Genomic DNA, 23,696 nt, shown 5'->3' with positions numbered 1-23,696 from the left:
AATTAAATTAGTATCATAGGTATCTACTTTTTAATTCGGAATGTGAACGTTTCTGCGAATATACATTGTTAATATACTAGATATAAAATACAATACTTTTTCCGAAGAGGTGGAAAGAAGATGGTTAAAATTTTTATACGATAGGTACGTTTTAATTTGACCTTTTCTACAGTTTGCTTAGACTGCTTTAGGGTAAATAAGCAGGAATCGTTACATTGAAGTGAAATTCTGGTAAAAAGCTCGCTAGTAAAATGAGCAACTATTTTCATTTATTTTTTTTCTCGCAGCCTAGTTAATGAAAAGGATTAAAAAGCGCCGAGAAAAATATTTCCAAAAGCTTTTTCTTGTATATTTTTAATTTGTCATCGTCCCTAATGACTACGGTGACGATTATTTTCTGTTTTTACTCGCTCCTTTACCGGCAACAGGTGCGTGTGAAGGTTTACTTTTCAACGCTTCATTAGAATTAATTCCTTGTATGATCGATCATATTTTTTACTTCTGTCTGGAGAACGATACACATTAAGCAAAGTTGTGTTATATTGAACAGAGCACGAGCGCGAATGCTGCTTTTTCACTATAAATTTAATATGATACAAGAGTAAGTATGGAAATTTTCGTGCTTTTACCACAAACTGCAATTATTCGATAAACTTTGGTTTTGTCATCGTTTCATACTACTTCCTTCTTTATGGTTAATCCAACTTGTGTATGTGGTGCCTAACGTCGGTCGTATTTCTCTGGTTTGTTCGTACTATGTACTTCAGACCGAAGAAAATTTGATTTCGTGTTTGAAACTTTGAACGTACTCGTAGCTTATTTGTATCCTCGATAGTTTGCATTGAGTGGTTAGATTGCAAAACGTATACATACAAAACTTCTTGTAATGGGATGTTGATTTCTTCGTGTTAAATTTTTTCAGTAAATTACCATTTCTGAATAGATTGCTCCAAAAAGAGATTTAGATGTGGTTCTTGAGAGAAGTGGTTTTGTGATTGATTTTCTAAACCAAAAAAAAAAATCAGCAAGGTGATTTTTTATCTCGCTTTATAATTCAAAGTTCCATTTTATTATCTTTGAAACGCGTTCAACTACTCATCACTCATCAGTCATCAAAAATAGACTTATCAAAAAATTACTCGAATAAAAAAAGAAAGCTCCAAACATATTGTGCATGATTTCATTTATAAAAAAAATTCGCAATAAGCCTCCTTCCGTTCCTTTTAAATCATGAACATGTAACCAAAAAAAAAGACCTTTTAATTTTCTGCCACTTTAAATAAGTAGGGAATTTTTTGCCCTGTAAATCGACCACCTATAGGCTATGTAATTTTGAACCTTGAAGAAAATAGCTTTTTCATGGCCAAAAAAAAGGACTGCAGACTGAACCAATCACACAAAAATTTCACACAATACATCAGGTGAAGGATTATACGAGGTAATTGGGTAAACCGAATAAAAAAAAAAAAAAGGTAAACAATACATCTATTTACCACCACAACTACCATAAAGGAAAAGAATTTCGTGGTCGAATTCCTTTCAGAGTGGTTGATTCTGAAAACGCACCTAGCGGAAAATTCGACGAACTCTATTAATAAATTATTCGCTGCCGAGTTATGTGTCGTTATTGTATAGTATAGGCTGGGTAATAACTAGTCGCTTCGAAATTACCGCTAATAATGAAGTCATCCATCATAGCAGTGTCAATACGTTTAAGGTGGAATATTGACGGTATTTGTTTTATTAATCGTATACTTATTGATGTGTGATATAATTGATGGTGTATGTAGTTTCATATATGCACAAGTACCTTACCTACCTACCTCTTTATTCTGTATAGTCTGCTATATAAGTGCCAATGTTGTTGATTTTCAATCTGTTATATTATCTTTAAGTGACGAAGAATTCTTAAATTTTGACTTTATAGAGTCGATGTCGTTTACTATACCTATCTTGTTGTGTGAAAATTTTCTCTTCCCATTTTAAATGTAGATACTCGAACAGTAGGTACTAATTAAATTATTATTGGGATACATCGCAACAAAATACAAGGGAAAATAATTTATTCGATATATTTTTTTTCCCGGTATAAGTAAGTTACATCTACTGAATTAATCGATCTGTCTTATATACGCGAGAAACGTCAAAATGCTAAAATTTTTCTCACTTAGAGTAATATCAAAGAAAGACGAAGCCGCTGCATTATTAGAGAATTGCGGTGTTGTAAATTTTGTTTGTGTTTTCATTAGTCGCTAAAATGAATCCTAGCTGTCGTATTGTATAAAAGCTATGCGGTTTTTAAACCCTCTTAATGTGGTTGCCAACTTTCGACTCGAAAATCTCAACGTCAAATTTTTGACGAGCGATATTTGTTTCTCGAGAAATATTCGACCAAACTGCATACAATTTACGGAATGCTCTTAACCTTACTCCATCAACGAGTCAAACAATGATAGATTTTTGTGCCAGTGCTTCGTCTTGGAAATGTACTCGTAGATACTCGAGTATTTTCAATCTTGATGGTTAGAATGAGACTAAATGTTTATAGCGAAACTTTTCACGTGTGTTTTATTTCTTTTTATGACGTAATGCGATACTTTTTCAATTTTTATAGTAATTTTTTGTTTTTCTCTGTGTATGAATTTTTTTTATTCGGAATGAAAATCTGTTTTGGATGAATTTTTTACCCGAATAAATGTACATTTTTGTCTCGACTGGAGACACAAACTAGGAGTACATAGGTCATTAGTAGGAGTTGAGAAGGGATCAGTTGAGCGTGTACATTCCAGAAGTACTTACCTACCTACGAAATTTCAAACCAACAGAAAAAGGTGATGGTTTTGAATCAAAATTATGTTTTGGCCAACATCGCAGTGCGGCGTGTTTTGCCTTAAAATCTCTATTACACGTAAATCGTTGTATTTCAAAGATGTTAATAAAATTGCATAACCAGTTTGCCGCAAATACGCGAGTTCCTTCCGCATGACTTCGGATTCCTTATCAAAAAATGGAGTCTGGTATTTTAATTTTGCTCGACTTTTTTTTCCATGATTTTTGTTTGATGGATTCAGTCAAATAACCACCGTAATTTCCATCCTAACCTTCCGGAAGGTGGGGAAGAGACTTTGTAGTTTTCATGACTTCGGTTTTTTCTATCTCAAGCTGCCGTTTGATCTCGAGACTATTAGTTGAATTTGGAACAAATTTGTCCAGGAAATTTCAAAAAAAAAGTTTATCTAGTTTAAAAATTAATAATCAAAATTTTCAAAGTTCAAAACTAAACTTTCACAGTGAAAGTTCAATCAATAAATTCAAAAGTTGAAAGCAATAAACAAATCACGAATAGAGGCATCTCTCAGCCTTTTTTCAAAAGTTACTTTCAAAGTGAGATCTCAATACCCTTGAGGAACACTGGGAGCTCAGATTGCAATAAAATTTAAAAAAACAAAAAAAAAACACTTTAGAAAACGAAGTCTATGGTATATTGATTGAAATTAATTAAAAAGTGATATATTCAAATAGGTACCCATTTGGCGCATTTATTTCATCAGTACTCTCTGAACTCTTTCCAGTGCCCGTGATGGACAAAATACCCCTCCTGCCCTCCCTCCTAAAATAAGAATAAGCCTCTTCAACATTGAAATTTTTTTGAAAAATCATAAAATGTGATGTAATATGTCGATTTTGACAAATTCGATGTCTCGTTGAAATTCGAATAATATTTTCTGTCGCTTGTGATACGCTTCCCTTCTGATTGAGAAAAAAAGCTCTACTTAGGTACATAACAGGAAGGGACACTGAAAATTGAATCGAAAAACTTATATTTACGAGTAGATTTATAAAATTTTTCGAACTGGATAAAGTTGAATTTTAAAAAACATGCAAAAATATGTACATCACCAGCCAAAATTTCAGGTTCTAAGGTACCTACTTACATTTTTCAATTTTCGGGAAAATTCTGGAAATTTCTGGGCCAAAAATTTGAAAAAATATAAATTTTATCAAACATACGTAGAAAGCTAAAAGGTATGTACCCCATTTTTGACCTTCCAAATCGATTAGAAATGGTTTCGAATCGTTTTGAGCAGTTCATTTTGAGCAGTTTTGGAGCCTCCAGTGATTTTTGAAAGTTGAGATTTCCACAAAATCTTACCTAATGAAGTTGGAAAGCAAAACTTCCTTCATACTCTAATTTTAACATGTTGAGTTGTCGATTGGAAGTGGTTTCAAGTCGTTCTGGAGTCCGCAGTTATATTTTAGAAGTTCCAGATTTTCAAATAGTGTCATAAAAACTGTCCAAATCAACTTTGACACGTATGAGACTGACCCTTGACCCACCTGACTGATTACACATCAATTTTCCAAATTATGTTGGAACTGTTGGAAGGGTCGAAAGGGAATCAAAATTTCAATATACAGGTACCAAATTTCAGCTTTCTAGGTCAATTTAATAAAATTTTGATTTTTTCCATTTTTGGCTCAAATTTTATTTTAAAAAATTTACTAAAAATCAACAAACTATATTATAGCTTTTGAAATTTTGGACTCAAAAAAACGTTCAATTATATGCATTATGGAAAGTGGAATAAACTTTAGTTTTTTGGTGGGAGAGGTTTGTTGAAAAATGAGGGCGAGTCACTGCTAATTCATCCATTGCAATCATGAATGGTTCAAACACTCCCTTCAGATCAGAAAAAAAAACGTTAAAATGAGAACGTTTTCGATTCATTCATATCATTCAACCACAACAAATCGATGAAAATGTACGAGCAAAAAAAAAACAAAAAAAATCGATAGGATGTAAAGTCGCCATAAATAACGATCCTAATTTCATCTTTAAAGGTGTTGCGAGTACCAACCAAGCACCCGTTATGAAATTGGTTTACCTTTATACTCAACTTATAATAAACGTTTCAAGAGTGAAATTTCCAACTAGTCGACCAAAACACGTCCATAATGTATTAATAATTCATGACGATTTTTTTTTCGCGCCAATTTTCTCGCCTTGTGTTGTCGTGAACAAGAACGCCAAACGGAGAAAACTTTGAGAAGCATTGTAAATATAGCCCGTCAAAATACAGTGAAATAAATTGAAAGAGTAACATTTCTAAGATTACAAGGTATAAGTTTTAGTAGTATATTTCGAGACGTGACTAAGTTGATGATATTTTTTTCTCGCGAATAACTTAGGTATATGTGTACTTCATCAGGAAGAAACGCTTTATTTATAGAATTATATATTTTCTTTTCGCTATTTCCGTAGATACTTACTACAGCAAGGTGTAAAATGTTGGCGCTGTATTTTATAGTAAAAATACACTATTGACAAAAAATTATCGAGTGTATTTGAACACATGTGTACTCATATATTATACCTATGCCTACATTCCATACGTACATACAATTTATATGCGTATTTTCCTCCTTGAAACATTAAGATAATAGCTCTCGTGAAAAAGTTCAACGAGTATTAATAACACGTGCCTCGAGTTTTCATTTTTATCCTAAAACAAAGAAAACATGGGCATAGGTTTCTAATATTTTAGGTACGTAGTACGTACGAGTACTTTGCGTACCTGTAGTTGAACTGAGGTTTATGCTCGCTAGTTTCGTAATTTTTATCAAGTTTGATATTTATTGAATAATAAAAATGGGTAGGTATTGCATAAAGCGGCGATTTTTTTATTTGATACTATAAAAAGCTTTAGAGACCCCCAAATGTTAGAAGTATGAAGAATAATGGGGTTCATAGAGCTTTATTTTCCGAATCCAGAAATTTTTTTTCGTGTGTGAGAAGGAGAAAAATTACAAAAACAAGATTAGGCGAGTTTCAAGTTGGAATATTCAATGATAGAAGTTGATCAACACAACTGAAAATTTTTAGAGAAAAAAAAATCACAAATTTTATAGAAACCTCTGCGAAAATAATCGAAATTTGAGTTACGTACATTGGCCTATTTTAAGAATTGATTGCGTCTCCAAAGGTTAATTTACTTTTTTTTATACTTGAAGGGAAAAAAGGGATAGTGTTCTTTACTAGATTTATGATTAAATTACAAATTTAACACGATAAAATTGAAATCACAAAATCCCATAAGCTAACATATAATTAAAAAAAAAAAAAAAAAAAATCATGCAAACAAATTGCTCCTACGCTCAACATATTGTATGTACCTACTTATACATTCTATACCTTGATAAAAAATATATATTTGTTAAAACCCAAACACTTCCTCAATAAAATCAAAAAATACACGAGCACGAAACGATATCTACACATCTACTACCTGTTGTTCCCATCACGAAACAGGAATGGAATTGAAAAAAAGGTAAAGTAGGTGTAATAAGCGTAGGTAAGGTACTTACTTATAGCCTACACAACGAACGAATCAAATTTCGCAGTTTATTTTTGAGATAAAAATAATCCAGACATATTAAATTCAGCTTTCCTGTTTCAAATTTCAGCCTTAAAATCCTGACGTGTGTTGAAAACATTGCGAATAAAATCGATGACCAAAACCGATTCATAGTTAGTATTTACATAATATTATTGTTTGAATTTTGAAACACCATCAATATTCGCAATCTTTTTGGATAATGCATGCAGCTAGAGTATTCTGTAATAAGTGTCCACTGCCCAATAATCTACGTATAGACAGGGCTCGTACTCAATTTTTTCCAAAAAAAAAAAAGCAACTTGAGTAAACAAAAAAAATGCAACTAAAAAGAAACTAAAAACTAACCAAAAAAGTTACAAGTGTGAACAAAACATTTTTTATATAGAAAAAAAATCACAAAAAATATAGAAAATTTACATTAAAAATATTTTTAAAAAATTGTGAAGCAATAAACATTCCCATTAAACTTCAATAATAGAACTAGATTGCAGCTTTATCAATTTTAGCTAAAATCATGATTTTTTGACAATGGTGATTACTGATAAAAAAAATAATACAGGCACATTTTCCAAATTTTTCTTAGAAAAACGAAACTATGTATTTAGCAACGTTTTTCATAAAGTAAGTAATACTTTTTTGCATTTTTTGGCAAAAAAACATGTCTTTTTTGTAAATTCTTGAAAAAAAGGAGACTCTGGCAATTTTTGGAATTTCAAGGTAAAAAACCAAAAAAATTCATCAATTTTGGAAAAAGGAAAGAATTTTTTGGAAGTTTACTGAAAAAAGTGAAATTTATTTTTTTGGAATTTATGCTTTTTTGCAACACAATTTAAACTCACCCAAGGCAAAGATTTGATGATGAAATAGGTACAAATGAAAAACAATAAAGATGTAGGCACATTTTATACGTAGGTACATCTTGGTTTTAAAAAGCTGAATTCATTTTTTAAAATTATAATAAAGAAATTTTAGACACAAACGATTGTGGCGATTTTTCAATTTCAATACTGAAAAGAGGTTGAATATAGCCAACAGGTCGAGAGCTCGAGACCCTCTGGAAGACTACAGACAGGTCTAAAGGTCCATAAATATTCGGAAAAGGGTATAAAAATCAACCTTTTGTTTTCTGAAGATGAGTCAAATAGGGCATGGGGAGGTCAACGTGTGCAAAAAACAAAATCTGTGGCATAAATCGAGTTTTTACCTATCAATTAGGTAGGGATGGAGATAACTTAGAATGCTAAGATTTGTATGTATGTTCGTCACAGTGAAAGTATTTTCCATAGTTTCACTTTTAGCCATTTTCATCGATTTGGGTCTTTTTATGGCCCTTAAAAAAATGACCTTTCTGTGATTTTTAACTTTGACTCTATCCGCTCCAAGGATAAAATTCGCAGCTCCTAGAGGAATCCTATTCTCAAAGTTTGATCTTATTTGACCCATTATAACATGCATCAGGTGAAAAAAAAAGAAACGTAGACAATAACTTACTCAACACTTTTGACAAAAATTTGTCTGAAAATATTTTTTTTTTCAAAATGTTCTATTAGAAAAATTATCCAAAAGTTTTTCAACATTTGTGCAATTCGAAAATCAAATCAGTAATCTACAATTTTCAAAAGCGTTGCTCCCATGTTTTCTACTCACTTCAAATTCGAACTAAACATTCGAATAACATGATGTTTGATGAAAGGTACATGTATTTTAAAATCATCAGATAAACGTCCATATCTAGGTATGTGTGATATGTTTTTTTGTTTTTTTTTTGTTTTTTGTTTTTCAAACCAGCAAGGAATAAACGTATCTGAATCTGAAGGTAAATTTGAACACATTTTTTTAATACTCTCGAATCAACTGGTGTATTGTATGATTTTTCTCCTTCATTTGTGACATTCTCGTCATTTTTTTTTTTTTTTTTTTGACCAACAGCAATAAAGAAAGCACTATGGTACAGTCGCTAATAAAGGTTCAATGCTTCACGTGAAAAATTTCAGCATTTATTACTCGTATTCTCAATTTTACCACTGTATTTTTTTTGCTACCTACTCGTATAAGTAGTACCTGGCTACAGTTGTCCTCGTGGTATCGTTACAGTAAAAAGTTATAAACAGAGCAAAAATATAGCCTACCATCGCACTATGGGATGGTCTATAGTCTACACAACAGCCTATATGTATAGTACATATCGAAAGAAAGTAATGGAAACGATCTTAAGGGAGAACTTTTTACATTTTCTTACCGTAGAGGTATAATTTTAATTGGAAATTCGTTCAGAACTGCATCACGTACATAGAAGACTACTCTTTTCTTTAATGTATTCAAACGGTGGAACTATTTTCACGGTGTTTTATTGCTTAATGGTGTTACAATTGCAAAACGTGGGTAATTCGGCGAGCGGGGTGAAATAAAGAATAAAGAATATGATGTAAAAATGTAATACAAATTTCAAGGCACGCAGTTTTAAATTATGTCATGAAATTTCAAATCCTATACAATATACCTAAGCGGTAAAAAATGCAATAAAAAGGATATTGTTATTCATTCAACCGGTACAAAAAATATATTAGATCGAAGGCCTGGAATCTGATTTAGAATAAAAATACTAAAATACAGTCTACAGAGGCACTTATATTCTCGAGGGGGAATGAAAAGTCGCCAAATGAATGTTTTGTCGAGTTCAGTTTATGGCATGCGCTATTGTATCGTGGCGAAAATACAAAACCTGCGGATAGGTAGGATCGTACAGGGTGCGGCAGCTTTAGGTTATCATTTTGGTAACACTGTTGTGGTCTCTTCCTCGTATCCGAGAAAAAAAATGAATACATGGTTGGAAAGAGGATAAAATGCCATTTTAAAAAAGTTCATTTGATTTTAAAAATTACATCTGCACAATGTTTACCAGTACTTTTTACAAAAGTTGTCGTTTTTCAACACTTTAAAACATTCTCCAAAATTGGTTTTTCAATTGCGGCACATTCAGCACAAATTCTTTCTTTCAAATCTTCCAAATCATGAACTTTGGTTAAATATACTTTTTTTCTTAAAATGTCACCAAAGAAAAAAGCCACAGGCGTTACGAGATCCGGTGACCTCATTGGCCAAGGAATGGAGCCGTTTTTTGAGATGATTCTGTTCCCAAACATCTTCTCCAGACGTTATTGTCCTTGATCCTTGAACAGGGGTGTGCAGTGGCCACATCTTGTTGAAAATAAGAAGTAGACAATATTCGTTTTCTATGAAGAGCAGTTGGGGCCACTGCGCACTCGTTCAAGGATCAAGGACAATTCAACTTTTGAAGAAGATGTTTGGGAACCGAATCATCTCAAAAAACGGCTCCATTCCTTGGCCACTGAGATCACCGGATCTCGCAATGCCTGTGGCTTTTTTCTTTGGTGACATCTTAAGAAAAAAAGTATATTTAACCAAAGTTCATGATTTGGAAGATTTGAAAGAAAGAATTTGTGCTGAATGTCCGCAATTGACAAACCAATTTTGGAGAATGTTTTAAAGTGTTGAAAAACGACAACTTTTGTAAAAGGTACTGGAAAGCATTGTTTAGATATTATTTTTAAAACGAAATAAACTTTTTTAAAATGGCATTTTCTCCTCTTTCCAACCATTAGAGCGGGAAAATAACGTAAAAAAGCAGTGGCAAAAAGGAAAAAATTGGCACATCAATTTTTTCTTCGGGAATGTGTTCGGATGGACCCTCTGAACCACCAAAAAAAAGCCGACTCTCCTATCCCTGGAGGAAAATTTTTTAGGGGGCTGAAACCGGTTCTGATTCACGTTTTTTGCGTTTTACTCCGTAAATATTAGGTTTTTGAGAAAAACTACCATGACGAAAAATGTTCCCCTTTGAATTCTCGACAATTTGATGCTACACTCGATACCCTTTGCTCAAGGGGGGTGTCCAAAAAAAGGGGTGGAAAAAGTAGGTGTTTCAAAAAAGGTCAGTCCAATAAATTAATCAAAATTACCACTTAAAATCATTCGTTTTGGCTCAAATTTTTTTTACAAAATCTACTCACCCAACTACTAATAAAACTATCATTGGTTTGTCTTCAACCCTCCTCGGGGGTTCGTGAGGGTTGCTTGATTTTTCAAGTAACACATTACTGAATCATATATTTGAAAAAGAAATCTGGACGTGCGATATATCGAATAGTATGTTTTCGAGGTCGCTGAATACGAATATGTACTCATTTTTTGCATACAACCCCTCAAAGCCCCTCTGTGCCCCAAAATGGGGGTCAAAATTTTGAAAAATCGTGAAAAGTCGAGTGATATATCGAATGGTACGTTTTCGAGGTCGCCGAGTGCGAATATGAACTTATTTTTTGGGTCCCACCCCCCAATGTTCCCCTGTGCCCCAAAATGAGGGTGAAAATTTTGAAAAATCGTGAAAAGTCGAGTGATATATCGAATTGCATGTTTTAAAAGTCGCTGAGCACGAATATGAACTTATTTTTTGCCTACAGTCCCTCAAAGCCCCTCTGTGCCTCAAAATGAAGGTCAAAATTTTGAAAAATCGCGAATAGTCGAGTGATATATCGATTTGTATGTTTTCGAGACACTGAACTGGAATATGCACTTTTTTCCTGCTCTACTTACGATCCCTCAAAATCCCCTTACGCCCCCTAAATAGGATAAAATTTCGAAAAGTCACCAAAAAACGTGTAATACGTCGAATAGTATGTTTTCAAGATCGCTGATTACGACTACAGACTCATTTTTATTATTTCACTCATTTTACTATTCAAACGTCCTACTAACGCCACAAAATTATCCTCAATGTCTTTAGTAGGCAAGATGTCAATCTTCTTGTCTATCTCAGTGTTTTCATTTCGATTGTTTTCCTGTAAAGTTTTCGATTTCATTTTTTACAGTAGACTCCCAATTATCCGACTTTCAGGTTATCTGGTACGAATTTATCCGACTTACTTTTCGCATTATCCGACCCACCAAGGTCGGATAATCCAAAAAACATCTAATTTTTGATTTTGGAGTGTAAATAATAATGCAGGATTCAGCATTTTGTATTCTAACGGTGTTATTTTCCTTGAAATCGATCCAACTTATCTCAAAAAATTATAATTTGAGTCAGTATTTCATTGTCTTTTATGTACAAAAGTACGTTATTTTTGTTTATTAGTTATTTTTTCGATTCTTTGTTCCTGCTTTGAGCAAAAACTTGATTTTCTGAATGAAAGCTTGTCGTCTCAAGGTTATGCACTTCATTTTTAAGGCTTAAAACATCAATTTTGGATTATCCGACTTTTTTGATATCCGACCCACCTTACACCCCCGATTAGGTCGGATAATCAGGAGTCTACTGTATTGGCTACCAATCGAAAACAAAATGAAATCATTTTTTTTTTGATGGAAGAAAACATCGAAAATTAGTAGTTCGTAGTTCGTGTTTTTTTAAAAAAAACATACCATTCGATATATCAGTCGACTTTTCACGAGTTTTCAAAATTTTGACCCTCATTTTGGGGCACAGAAGAGCTTTGAGGGGCTGTAGGCAAAAAATAAGTTCATATTCGTACTCAGCGATTTCGAAAACATACCATTCAATATGTCACTCGACTTTTCACATTTTTTCAAAATTTTGGCTTTTTTTTGGGGCAGTTGGGAGCTGTGCGGGGTTGGGCCCAAAAAATAAGGCCATATTCGTGCTCAGCGACTTTTAAAACATGCAATTCGATATATCACTCGACTTTTCACGATTTTTCAAAATTTTCACCCTCATTTTGGGGCACAGGGGAACATTGGGGGGTGGGACCCAAAAAATAAGTTCATATTCGCACTCGGCGACCTCGAAAACGTACCATTCGATATATCACTCGACTTTTCACGATTTTTCAAAATTTTGACCCCCATTTTGGGGCACAGAGGGGCTTTGAGGGGTTGTATGCAAAAAATGAGTACATATTCGTATTCAGCGACCTCGAAAACATACTATTCGATATATCGCACGTCCAGATTTCTTTTTCAAATATATGATTCAGTAATGTGTTACTTGAAAAATCAAGCAACCCTCACGAACCCCCGAGGAGGGTTGAAGACAAACCAATGATAGTTTTATTAGTAGTTGGGTGAGTAGATTTTGTAAAAAAAATTTGAGCCAAAACGAATGATTTTAAGTGGTAATTTTGATTAATTTATTGGACTGACCTTTTTTGAAACACCTACTTTTTCCACCCCTTTTTTTGGACACCCCCCTTGAGCAAAGGGTATCGAGTGTAGCATCAAATTGTCGAGAATTCAAAGGGGAACATTTTTCGTCATGGTAGTTTTTCTCAAAAACCTAATATTTACGGAGTAAAACGCAAAAAACGTGAATCAGAACCGGTTTCAGCCCCCTAAAAAATTTTCCTCCAGGGATAGGAGAGTCGGCTTTTTTTTGGTGGTTCAGAGGGTCCATCCGAACACATTCCCGAAGAAAAAATTGATGTGCCAATTTTTTCCTTTTTAAAACCGCTATTTGCCCGCTCTACATGTATTTATTTTTTTTCTACGACACGCGGATGATACAATAACAGTGTTGCCAAAATGATAACCTAAAGCTGCCGCACCCTGTAAAATTAATATTCTTTTTAATTGTGCTTCGAGACAAATGCATATTTTTAATGTACCTAGGATTAAATTTTTCAATTTTCAATTTAAAGTGCCCACCTGTTTCGAAACATTTGCAGCAAGCAGTGTTGTCAGATAGAACGGCCTTTATTCACGATGAGAATTTTTTACACCTTTCTTTTTCAATAGAAAGATTTCGAGCATGTCTTTAATGGGTGTGATTTTCATCAATCAATTTTTAATTATCCTCGAAATTTTTGTACGGAACGAATTTTCGGCGAACGAGGCTTAAATAATGTTGAAAAATAAATATGTGGGTAGTTCAAAGTTTACGCTTCAAGGCAAAAGGCTTCTCAAAGACACAATGTATAGTCCAACATTAACTGAGTCGACTTCACGGTCATAAATTTGATAAAATATTCCAAGTTGTGTTCAAAGTTTTTGCCATGTTTACGGAAAATAAGTACGATATTTTCGAAGCAAGTACAGTTTAACATGTCTATGAAAATTAAAAAGAATAGCTTTGTACATAGGCAAATGAAAGTTTTCGGCAAGTCGTTAAAAAAATGCTCAACTATGTAAATCATTTGTTATACAAAACACAACGAAATATTTCGCGAAATAATACGCGCCCGTAGAGATGTGAAAAAAAATACGCGAGCGAGCAGACAGAAACAAAAATCTCTTTCGGTTATCTTTGTGCGATGATTTCATTTAAACATGTCACTTTTGTATACGCTCAAACTGATCTTTTAGATGGTATTTCAGAACGAAATGTCATCGATATTGAAAACAACCTTTTGTACGATAACGTAAATTTCAATAGTAGAGGTATTTTTGTTACTCGAAACAAAAACATCTTCAACTTTTGTGTAAAGAGTTGTAAACTCGTGAAGAATGTGAAATATGCTGTCTCATGTGAGAATGATTAAAAAGACGCGCTCATTTCTGCATCGTTGTTCCATAGTTTCCTTTTTCACGGCTCGTTTAACTCTCGGCTTGACGCAAACATTGAAATTAGTTTTAATTTTATTCGTTTCGGGAGATTTTTACGTTTTAGTTTTTCTCAAAATTAAAACAAAAATATGGAAATGCTCTGTTCTCATCTATTCCACGGGTAAATTTATATACTTATACATTTCGTCGCAGCGAAATGTCAAGATGCTATTAAAATACGTAGATTATGGTTTCAAATCGCCTCTTATTCCGGATTTCTACGAATGTGTTTTTTTCTCTCTCATTCTCAGTATGTTCAAAAAATCTCTTGTACAAACGGAAAATTCAAAGTATTCGATTAAAGCTAGAAAATCTTGTTGCATAACAACAGGACTACTCGTACGTGTACGTTTAAAGCCACCTATTCTAACAGGAAACCGAGATATTTTGCCATATTTACGATATGTTGACGGTATTTACATTCCAACGTTTCAATAACTTTGACATTGTGCGAAGGAAATAGCGCGACTGGAGTCGACTACCTACAATTTTATTATAAAATTATTTCCCGGAGAAAAGAATTATAATCGGATGTTAACCAGAGCTTTTTTTGTGAGCTACGTTCACTTTGAAATATTTTGGTAAACTAGAGTTGTACATTCAACGTGCATGTTTAGGTTTTTATTTATTTATTTTTTGCTGAAAAATCGTGCATTGTTTCCAACCAGTGAGCATAATGTTTGTTGACTGCTGTCAAAAGCTGTAACGACTACAATCGTTTCAAACTTATTTGCGATTTCATAAACGTATTTGAACTTTGAATGAGTTTTTGATTGGCAAAAGAAACCTACAAAATCGTTCACTTTCAACGCAGTAAGTCTCGGTATTACCCACCTACTTATTTGTCGATATTTTAACGCATTTTGTACCTATCGTATTTGAAATATGTTACAGTACAAAAGTTATACCTCCGAATAGTTATAAAAATATAAAGAAATCGAATTCTTGTTGGAATTGCATCACAATTAAAATAAAAGGCATCCGATTAAAATTATAAAAATATGAAGTCAATGCATCAAGGGTATTCCCAGGTAAAATAGGCTAAATGGCCCTGTTCCCAGATTTGGAAAATTATGATAGATCATTGTTGGGTACTTTCAGAAAAATTTTCGAGCGGAATATCCGCCCCTCAACCCATCCCCCTTGGACAGTATAGCCAAAAAACGCGTTTTTTGTGAAAACAATTAATATCCATGAGTAGTGGGGAGAAAATTCTGATACCATCACGCGGAATGTGTAGTGGAAGCATGGGCCTTTCAACACAATTTTTTTCAAAATTTTTTATCATAGTGGTTGGGGTAAAATTCACAAAAGAAAACTGAACCGCCACTACTCCAGGTTGAAGAGTTGGGCACAAAAACTGTTTTCGCCAAAATGTATCTTTTTACAAATACATACTTTCTTCCTACCGATACATAAAATTAAAATTTTGTCTGCAAAAGGCTCATATTTGCAAAAAAAAAAAACCTGAAAAATACAAGTTTTGTTTGCAAAATTAGGCAAAATATGCGAAAAGTGTAAAGGACAAAAAATATTCAGCATCAAATTTCACCTTAGGAAACGTGTTCAAAAGGTTGTCAAAACGCTCATCTACTGAAGTTAGCAAGAATTGTAATCATGAGCTCTGTGAGTAAAAAAATAGCAAAAAAAATCAAATTCAGTTACAATTCTCACATTCTTTTCAATTTAAACATGTTTCCACAATGCTTTATGAAAAAAAGTCCTTCAAAATGAAAATATCCAAAGTCAAACTTACAAAAAGTTACCAAGAATGGGTAAATTACCCAAAAATTGTTCAGATGTCCAATTCAAAATCAGTACCTACATTGTAGATATAGACACTGGGCCTGCGTATAAGACAACCAATTGCAGGCCGAGGGGAACGGAAATGGTAAGGAAAACTTGAGTAACGCCAATTTATCCCGCTGGGTGATCTTGGCAGCGCTGTACTTCAATGTTGCCTGCAAAATTGAAGTACAGCGCTGCCAAGATCACCCAGCGGGATAAATTGTCCTTACTCAGGTTATTTTGCCAAGATGGCTGCCAGTTGGTTGTCTTATACGCAGATCCAGTGTCTATAATTGTAGAGCTGAAAATGGTACTCGCTGACAGCAGATAACTACATACTGTACCCTTACTGTAAATTCTCACTTCTAGCTAGTAGCTCATAGCAAGTTGAAAAAATTTCACACCTGTTCATATTATAACTTGTAGCAAGTTGAATGCGTTGCTGGTGTACCCGGCATGACATCATCATTGTCATCAAACACTGTCAAACGTCAATCACACATACAAACAACATGTGTCAAAGTGTAACTCCTCCCACTTACGCATTATCAAGTTTTGGGGTGTGTGCCCAGACTAGTTCAAAATCAATTGGGTTGTGCTCGCTATATGCTACTATCTACACCCGAATCAACTTGATACCCGCCACTAGTGGGTTTAGCAAGTATTTTCACCAGATACTGGTTAGCTGGTAGCGTAGCTATTTTCAGCTCTACTACATTGGAAAAAAATACAAATTTAGATTTCAATTTCAATTTTCCAAAATTTTAACAAAATCTTTTTCAAATTCAAAAAGTACTATAGGGGACCCTGCCTTATTTAGACTGCGCACTTTTTTTTTTTTGAAGCCTGGTACTCCTAAAGTATCCAACCAAAATAGACAAAAATTTGATAAGGTCCCTCAGACTATCTACTACTTACCACAAGAAATGTAAAACTTTTGGTTTCAAACTCTTGTCTCAATCAAATGAATTGTAAGTAAAGTGAAATGCACTGATGGCGCAAGCTGCAAATTCATTCCTAAGACAGCGCAAATCCAATTTTAAAGTAAAACTGTAACTATATAGTTTGAATTTGATTGAAATCATCATGTTGAATCCATTAGGATCCCTAATTTACCCCATCTCATTTGTTTAAAGGCTGTTAGAGTTTTTTCATTGAATTTGGCTGACAATCCCACTTTTTTCAATCTTTTCACAATAATACATTTTTATGAAATATTTTGAACAGAAACATGTTACATTAGGCACACTATACATATACACTACTACACGATTCGCCTAAATCTACCAGTTTTTGTTGATGAAAAACTCCTGCTTTTGTGGCTGTGCCATCATACAAAGGACTCGTTATATGAATTAAAATTTTAGTCAATTTTGAATGAACTCATGAAAAAACTGAGTAGCACATTAAAAAGTAGATGAAATATCGCACATTATAAGATACTTTCAGTCACTTTTAGTAATGAAACCAATTTGGAAGAGCTTCCTGACAAAAAATTGCAACGATGAAAATTTTTAAGCAAAAAAAAAACAAAAATATGTTCTCAAGAAAGCAAGATAATTGTTCGAGCAGGTACGACTACGTTGAAAAGTCAAAGATGTGAAGCACAAAGACAGGGTGCAGTTGGTTTTTACATCAGTGTTGCCATACGCCAGAAATTTGAATTGTGTTGTCATAGGGCAGGGTCCCCTACACGCGTATTCAACAAATCTTACCAAAAATTAAAAACTGATAAAAAAAATCCCAAAATTGTATTAAAAAGTCATTCAAAATTCGTTCTAAATCATGGATTGGTTCAAAATCAGATTATTGTCCCAAAATCAAGAGACTGTAATTTATACGATTATAGAAAAATCAGGTCAACGTCTCATGAAAGTGAATGAAAAAAAGTGATTCCAAAATAGCCGAATGATAAATTACACAATTTATATTTTTCAATGGGAATTACAAAACAATAAAAAAATTGACCAACTTGATCCAAATTCGGCTTGACAGAGTGAGGAAAAAAATTTTCGACCAAAATTGACCCATCAAGAGGGACAGATCGTTTGAAAAATCAATTTTTTAGCATTTTTAAAGGTCCTATACCCACACTAAATATTCTGAAAAAAATATAAGTTGTTTACCTTATCCACAGATTAATCATTTCTGCAAAAAATATTAGAACTTTTTCTGATAACGTCAAAAAAAGTATTTTTCGACTATTTCGGCAAAAAACAGAACTTTTTTGGCAATTTAGACAAAATTTGGGATTTTTTATCATTTAAAAAAAAAACTTTTGTACTTACAATTTTCGCAAGAATGGGACTTTTTTGACATTGCTCTGGTGATAAGATTTTTTGAATATTTTTGCAAAAACAGGTGCTTTTTTGGCAATTTTTACAAAAAGTTACGATTTTTTGATTGAAATTTTGACCAACAACAGGGTTTTTTGTTGATTTTTACACAAAATATTAGGACTTATATTTGATTTTTTTTTGACAATTTCGATAAAAGTTGGAATTTTTTTGATAATTTCAACAAAAACGAGACTTTTTTCTTCAAATTGAAACTCCAGTCCATAGGTGGTATCAACCATCAACGATAGATCAACATAACGAGGAATGAATCACGTTCGACGTAAAAGCCAAGTCTATTCATAACCATCCCAGAGTCAAGGAAATTTACCCCTTGCGATAAAACGACCAACGTTTTAAAACAGCAATAACAAACTAAAAGCTTGGAAACATCGAAACAAAAACATAGGTGATCGCAAAATCCTACGATAGGTGTTCCTTTTTTCACCGTAATAAACCAGAACAAGCACAGCAAACAAAAGCGTCTCTCCTGCGAGCCTTCTCGCCAAATGAAAAACGAACCCGTAAAGGTGATCCCATTAAGGAAAATTTTATCCACTTTGTTTTAATAATTCGAACCATTTATTCGGCGAATGATAAATATGGTACATTTCGACGCGTCGAGAACAACACAGAAGTTGAAAATATTCAACTCGTTAGAAGCGTTCGAGGGGGTGAGAAAAAATATTATACCCCCGCGAGGAATGCGGAATTTCCAAATACCAGAAGTATAGGTGTATGAAAAATTATGCGAACACCGCGATAGAACGTGTGGTGTGGTTCGGCGAAGGGGGAATTTTTCGGTATCGTTTGAGGAACGTGAGTCATTACTCGGTAAATTATTCGATTCACGATGCAGGTCATAACTTTCATATCGAAGCAACAGGATCATTGAATGGGGTTGAAAAATAGCGAAACTCGATGCTCGTATTAAATACGTGATTGAGATTTGTCGTAATCCTTTTGATTAAGAGTTGAAGAAAAAAAAGTTTGCCATTGTGTGAAAAATTTCATTTCAATGATTATATCCATCAAATGTAGGTAATAAAACTAAGTGGTTCTCGATTGATCGCGTAATAACAAAGATACCACGTCAAATGTATTAGAACAGAGTTCCTCGAAAGTTATAAACTTTTCCAAGTTAATTTTTACTCTTTTTTTTCTTCTTTTTTTACTTCTTCTTCTTCTTCTTCTTATTAAAAACCTCTTAAATTAAATTTCACGTTGAAAATAACTTCACCATCTTGTAGCAGAATTTACATTCGCTTTAAATGCCAGATTAACGTTTAATGACGTTTTATATACGAATTGTACTAAAAAGCTTCATGGCTGTGTGAACGTCGACAAAAGCTTTCTTTTCCATCTTCGTTGTGTGCCTACCTAATACTCGTAGTATTGCCATTGCCAGTGAAAATGTATACAGGTAAGATTGAAATTCTTGATAAAACTTTTCAGTCGCGTAGTACAGGGGCTTTTTTTTTCTCAAGAAAAAAAATCAATATTGAAAAACTTCCAAACAGTTGAAATATGTATTTATGGATACGAACGAATTAAAAATTGAAAGACGACTCTTTTTTAATTCACACATTAAAAACCACACCAGCGTTCTACGTGCGTATAAATTTCAAGCGTGGTGAAAAATTTATTCCAAGTGACGTACCAAAGGTACCTATCTTCATCTGTAGATACGTACTCCTACATACTTACCTACTTTTTTGTGGTACGCGAAACCCTACACTTTAGCGCAGTAGATAGATTCCTACGTCGCAATATTTTCAAACGTGCTGGAATTTATAATGCTACAGAAAATAAACTTGTGTATGCGTACCTATGTTGATTTTATAGCAAAAATTGGTATCTAATAATACATGATTTATTAAAATAAAAAACAAATCCTTTTTGGTTTTGCTTTGAAATCATTTTAAGTAATAACAAAAAGTTTGCCATATGATATCAAACATATACCTCTATACTCATCTCAGTGTAAAATAACTATACATTTACTTTATTAGATTAAATAATGAGGCTTTTTCATGGATTAATAAGGCGGTGTATTGAATTAATTTAGAATTTATTTTCACTATCGGAAAGTTATACGATGTTAACAAATTAGAAGATTAAATAGAGTTAGAGAAGCCTCGAGGGATATACAGGGTAGTATTTATGCATTCAAGGAATAACTTTTCCCATCGTCTCGTGCGGTGGAATTAACGTTAATAACTTCGACTCGAAAGCAAACTCATAAATTAATTTACTCGCAATATTTTTCACCAAAAACTCGATAAGTATAGGAAGAAAAATAATTTTTAATCCTTATATCGTTTTATAAGCTGTAAGCACGTGTACTTCTAACTTTATTAAAAGTAACTTATATTCGTCCGCTGCTTTTCTCCCTCTTTTCTTTTTTCTTGTACCAATAAAAGTAACAAAAGTTTTTTTTTTCGCGAAGAAGATGGATTGACCGTCGAGAGACGATCTTTCCTTTTTACCAACTCATTTTCAGAGATTATCCATTATATGAAATTTTCAAAATTGAAGTTGTTACTTGTTAGTGAGTAATGCTATTAAGGTTTTCTCCCCTTTTACATAATAAAGAGTTATAAAGGAACCTGGATCGTGTATTCATTTCGTTGCTGGAGACCTTCGAAGGTAAATCAAGAACGAAATTTTACTTTCACGAAGCCACCAGCGCAGCAAATATTCAAATTTCCCCAGAAGTTTCAAATCGTTTTGAAAAGGCCAGTAAGATGAACTTTAGGATCTATCTAAAAAGGTCAAACTAAGATTTTTCAAGTCGTGTGATCGTGTAGACTCACCAGACCATATATTTTTAAAAAAAAACTCTCGTGAAGTAAGTACTTGAAAATTTAATTTTTACACATTTTCTGAAATTCACAAATTATAAATTGTATGTTCTAAAATTCATTTGCAGTCCTTCCAGAGTGATATTAAATTTCTGGAGAAAATTGAAAAATTGCTTGAGGCTCCAGAATAACTAAAAACTAATATCTACGTAGTTGATGTGTGGGAGTTGAATTGAGACAATTATTCACACTGGTTCATTTTTCTCAAAAAAAAATTACATTCATTAAAAGTTTTAAAATTACCCTTAAAACAGCTTTTTTGAATTATTTTTCAATTTTTCAAAAATTCGCTGAAAATCCAATAATGAACTTCAGGATATAAAATTTCGAGTAGGTAGTTACGGGAATTTTAGAACTGGCTCTTTTAATCTATCTTGGCTTCGTTCAAATAAGAGAGTGCCAGTTCAGAGAGTTCCCTCGTAAACAAACTGATTTTCGATGTGAAAAATGGGAGTGAGCAACATAATGACCAAAAAAATGCATATTAGAATGTCGAAAAATGAATAAAATTCATTAACACGCATTTTTGTCTACGACTAAAAATTTGAAAAATTAATAATTTCTAAAGTTGACAGACTTGAAATCTTTTTGAAACTGTTTTCATCAACTTTGAATACAGATAAGTACCTAACTTTTCAAATAGATTTTAGCAAAAAGTTATTATAAATGCCTGATAAAATGTGTTCAGTTTTCAATCTACCTACACTAATAATTTCCTTGATCATTTTTTGGAATAACGATTTTTTTTCAAATTCAATTTTTAGCCCCTTCAATGAATTCGTAAAAAATCTTCAAGCAGAATCAAAAAACGCCACTTCATTTTTTGGTCCAAGGTGGTACGTCAAAAAAAATTCCAAACATCCTTTTTTTCTAAAAATTCATATTTTAGTAGTTCAATATAAATGAAAGTTTGTACGATAGGTGCATCTCTTGATTTTGTTTTTGCTTTTCATTCTATTTGAAGTTGAAAATTACCGGGCACTAAACTCACTCACAGGATCTTTTGACGTAGGTAGCTGGAATTTTAATTAAGAGACAAAACGTTATTATACGAGAAATTAAAGCATAATATGATGGCCTCGTAAAACTTTAAAATGTCATATCAAAATTGAATTCATTTCACAACTATCAAACGAAAGTAATAGGGTAGATGATGAGTTTTCTCGGTACCTACGGTAAATTTTAAAATATGTAAAAGTCATTCCCAGCATTCAAACAGCGTACATATATTTACACACATCAGACCTCCAACTAAGGGTACTATATTTACATTCGTAAACATGTTTCAATTCGTTTCCAAAACTTACAAAAAATTTTAATTTCTGTATTTTAGGAAAGAACATCATCATCAAAGTTATACGAAAATGTTTTCCGGATGAAGAAAAAAAAAAGATCATCAAAAATATACCCAACCCTAATGCTGCGAATAGCTAAAAATACTGTAAATTAACAAAATATTCCGAGCATGTCTTTTATGATTACATTATACGGACATTTCATTTCCATTTCCTAGACAGCCCTGCGCAAAACTCTATCTTTAGGCTGATTCTTATATCCACTACACCTACCTATTTCATTAAAACATTGCCTTAAACCCTATACCGCAGAATATTCTTCAAAGCAATTGAAAACGGTCGTAAAATTTATACAGGTTATAATAAGTCGACTTTCCAAATACCTAACCTAGAAATGAGGCGATAAAATGAAAAAAATCGTAGGTATAATTTGAAAGAATAAAATTTGATTTGAAAAAATATGAGCTTATAAGAGCATAAAACTTTGAAATTTCAAAATAAAATGCTCGATTAATTTTCAAAATACTCCATTTAACTAATTAAAAATACGTTTTACATTTGAATACAAAGACGTTAATTTAACCTTTATATGCATAAATAAGCGAATTGCTAATTATCGAAGTGTATTGTTTTGAAATATTATTAGATTTCGTTCAATCCCCATTTATTTTCTTAAAATACATTTTGTACATATAATGAGAATATTGGATTCGTAAACCTTAGATTTTTACAAATTGACCAACGTGATTTCAACCCACCTAAATATGTATTACAGCCAGCAAAAACCAAGCTCTAGAGAAACCAACCCACAAATACTTTTAAAAGATTAACGAATACGATGAAAAGCTAGGTATACAGCAGTGTACTTACGAATACATCAATTTAATAAAGTAAAATCTTTTTCATTTGTCATATTCGTACGATACAGTTTCAATTTCGCTTGCAAAATGAGCCACATTGAAAAATTCAAGTACCTAGCTAATAATAATATACATCAAAGCGTTTCATTTCTCTTTTTTTTTCAAATTACATTTATGTAAATAATTAAATATTAAATGAAAGCTTTACCTTTTTTTGCTGCTAAAAAAAGAGCTTCGTTTGAAATGAAAGTGTAAGCTACCTGCAACAAAATAAATGTTATTCGTTAATATAAAAAAATTCATAACAAGTATTTACCATCTATTTCATTAAAAACGAAAGAGCTGAACAAATTTGATATCCGCGTAAAAGAGCTACACAATGAATGCATTCTGACAGATAATTCACTAGGAAACCTTAACGAGCAAGCATTCTTTCATAAATCTAATAAATATTTTTGGTGGTCGTTTGAACAAAAAGGAATTCGTACTATAAATCTGCAAACAAATGAAATGACTCGCTCCAAGAAATTAGTGTTTCATTATTTTATTTTCACCAACTGAGGTGGATTTTGCCGCG

General features: G+C 32.8%; 1 protein-coding gene and 1 long non-coding RNA gene across 3 annotated transcripts in view; one reads left to right on the top strand and one right to left on the bottom strand.

Annotated features, from left to right (window-relative positions):
* The window catches only part of LOC135848145 (arrestin homolog), a 216,332-nt gene that overhangs the window by 64,250 nt on the left and 128,386 nt on the right, over positions 1–23,696 (top strand). The gene's annotated exons all lie outside the window — the stretch shown is intronic.
* Positions 23,334–23,696, bottom strand: part of LOC135848147 (uncharacterized) — a 129,379-nt gene continuing 129,016 nt past the window's right edge. For both annotated transcript variants that reach the window (XR_010559317.1, XR_010559316.1), the window contains exon 3: positions 23,334–23,379. This is a non-coding gene — a long non-coding RNA (uncharacterized LOC135848147). The remainder of the gene's footprint in view (positions 23,380–23,696) is intronic.

The sequence above is a fragment of the Planococcus citri genome, chromosome 5 (assembly GCF_950023065.1).
Source record: "Planococcus citri chromosome 5, ihPlaCitr1.1, whole genome shotgun sequence".
NCBI lineage: Eukaryota > Metazoa > Arthropoda > Insecta > Hemiptera > Pseudococcidae > Planococcus > Planococcus citri.
The sequence above is the reverse complement of the archived record's forward strand: the minus strand, read 5'-3'. Positions and strand labels throughout refer to the sequence as shown.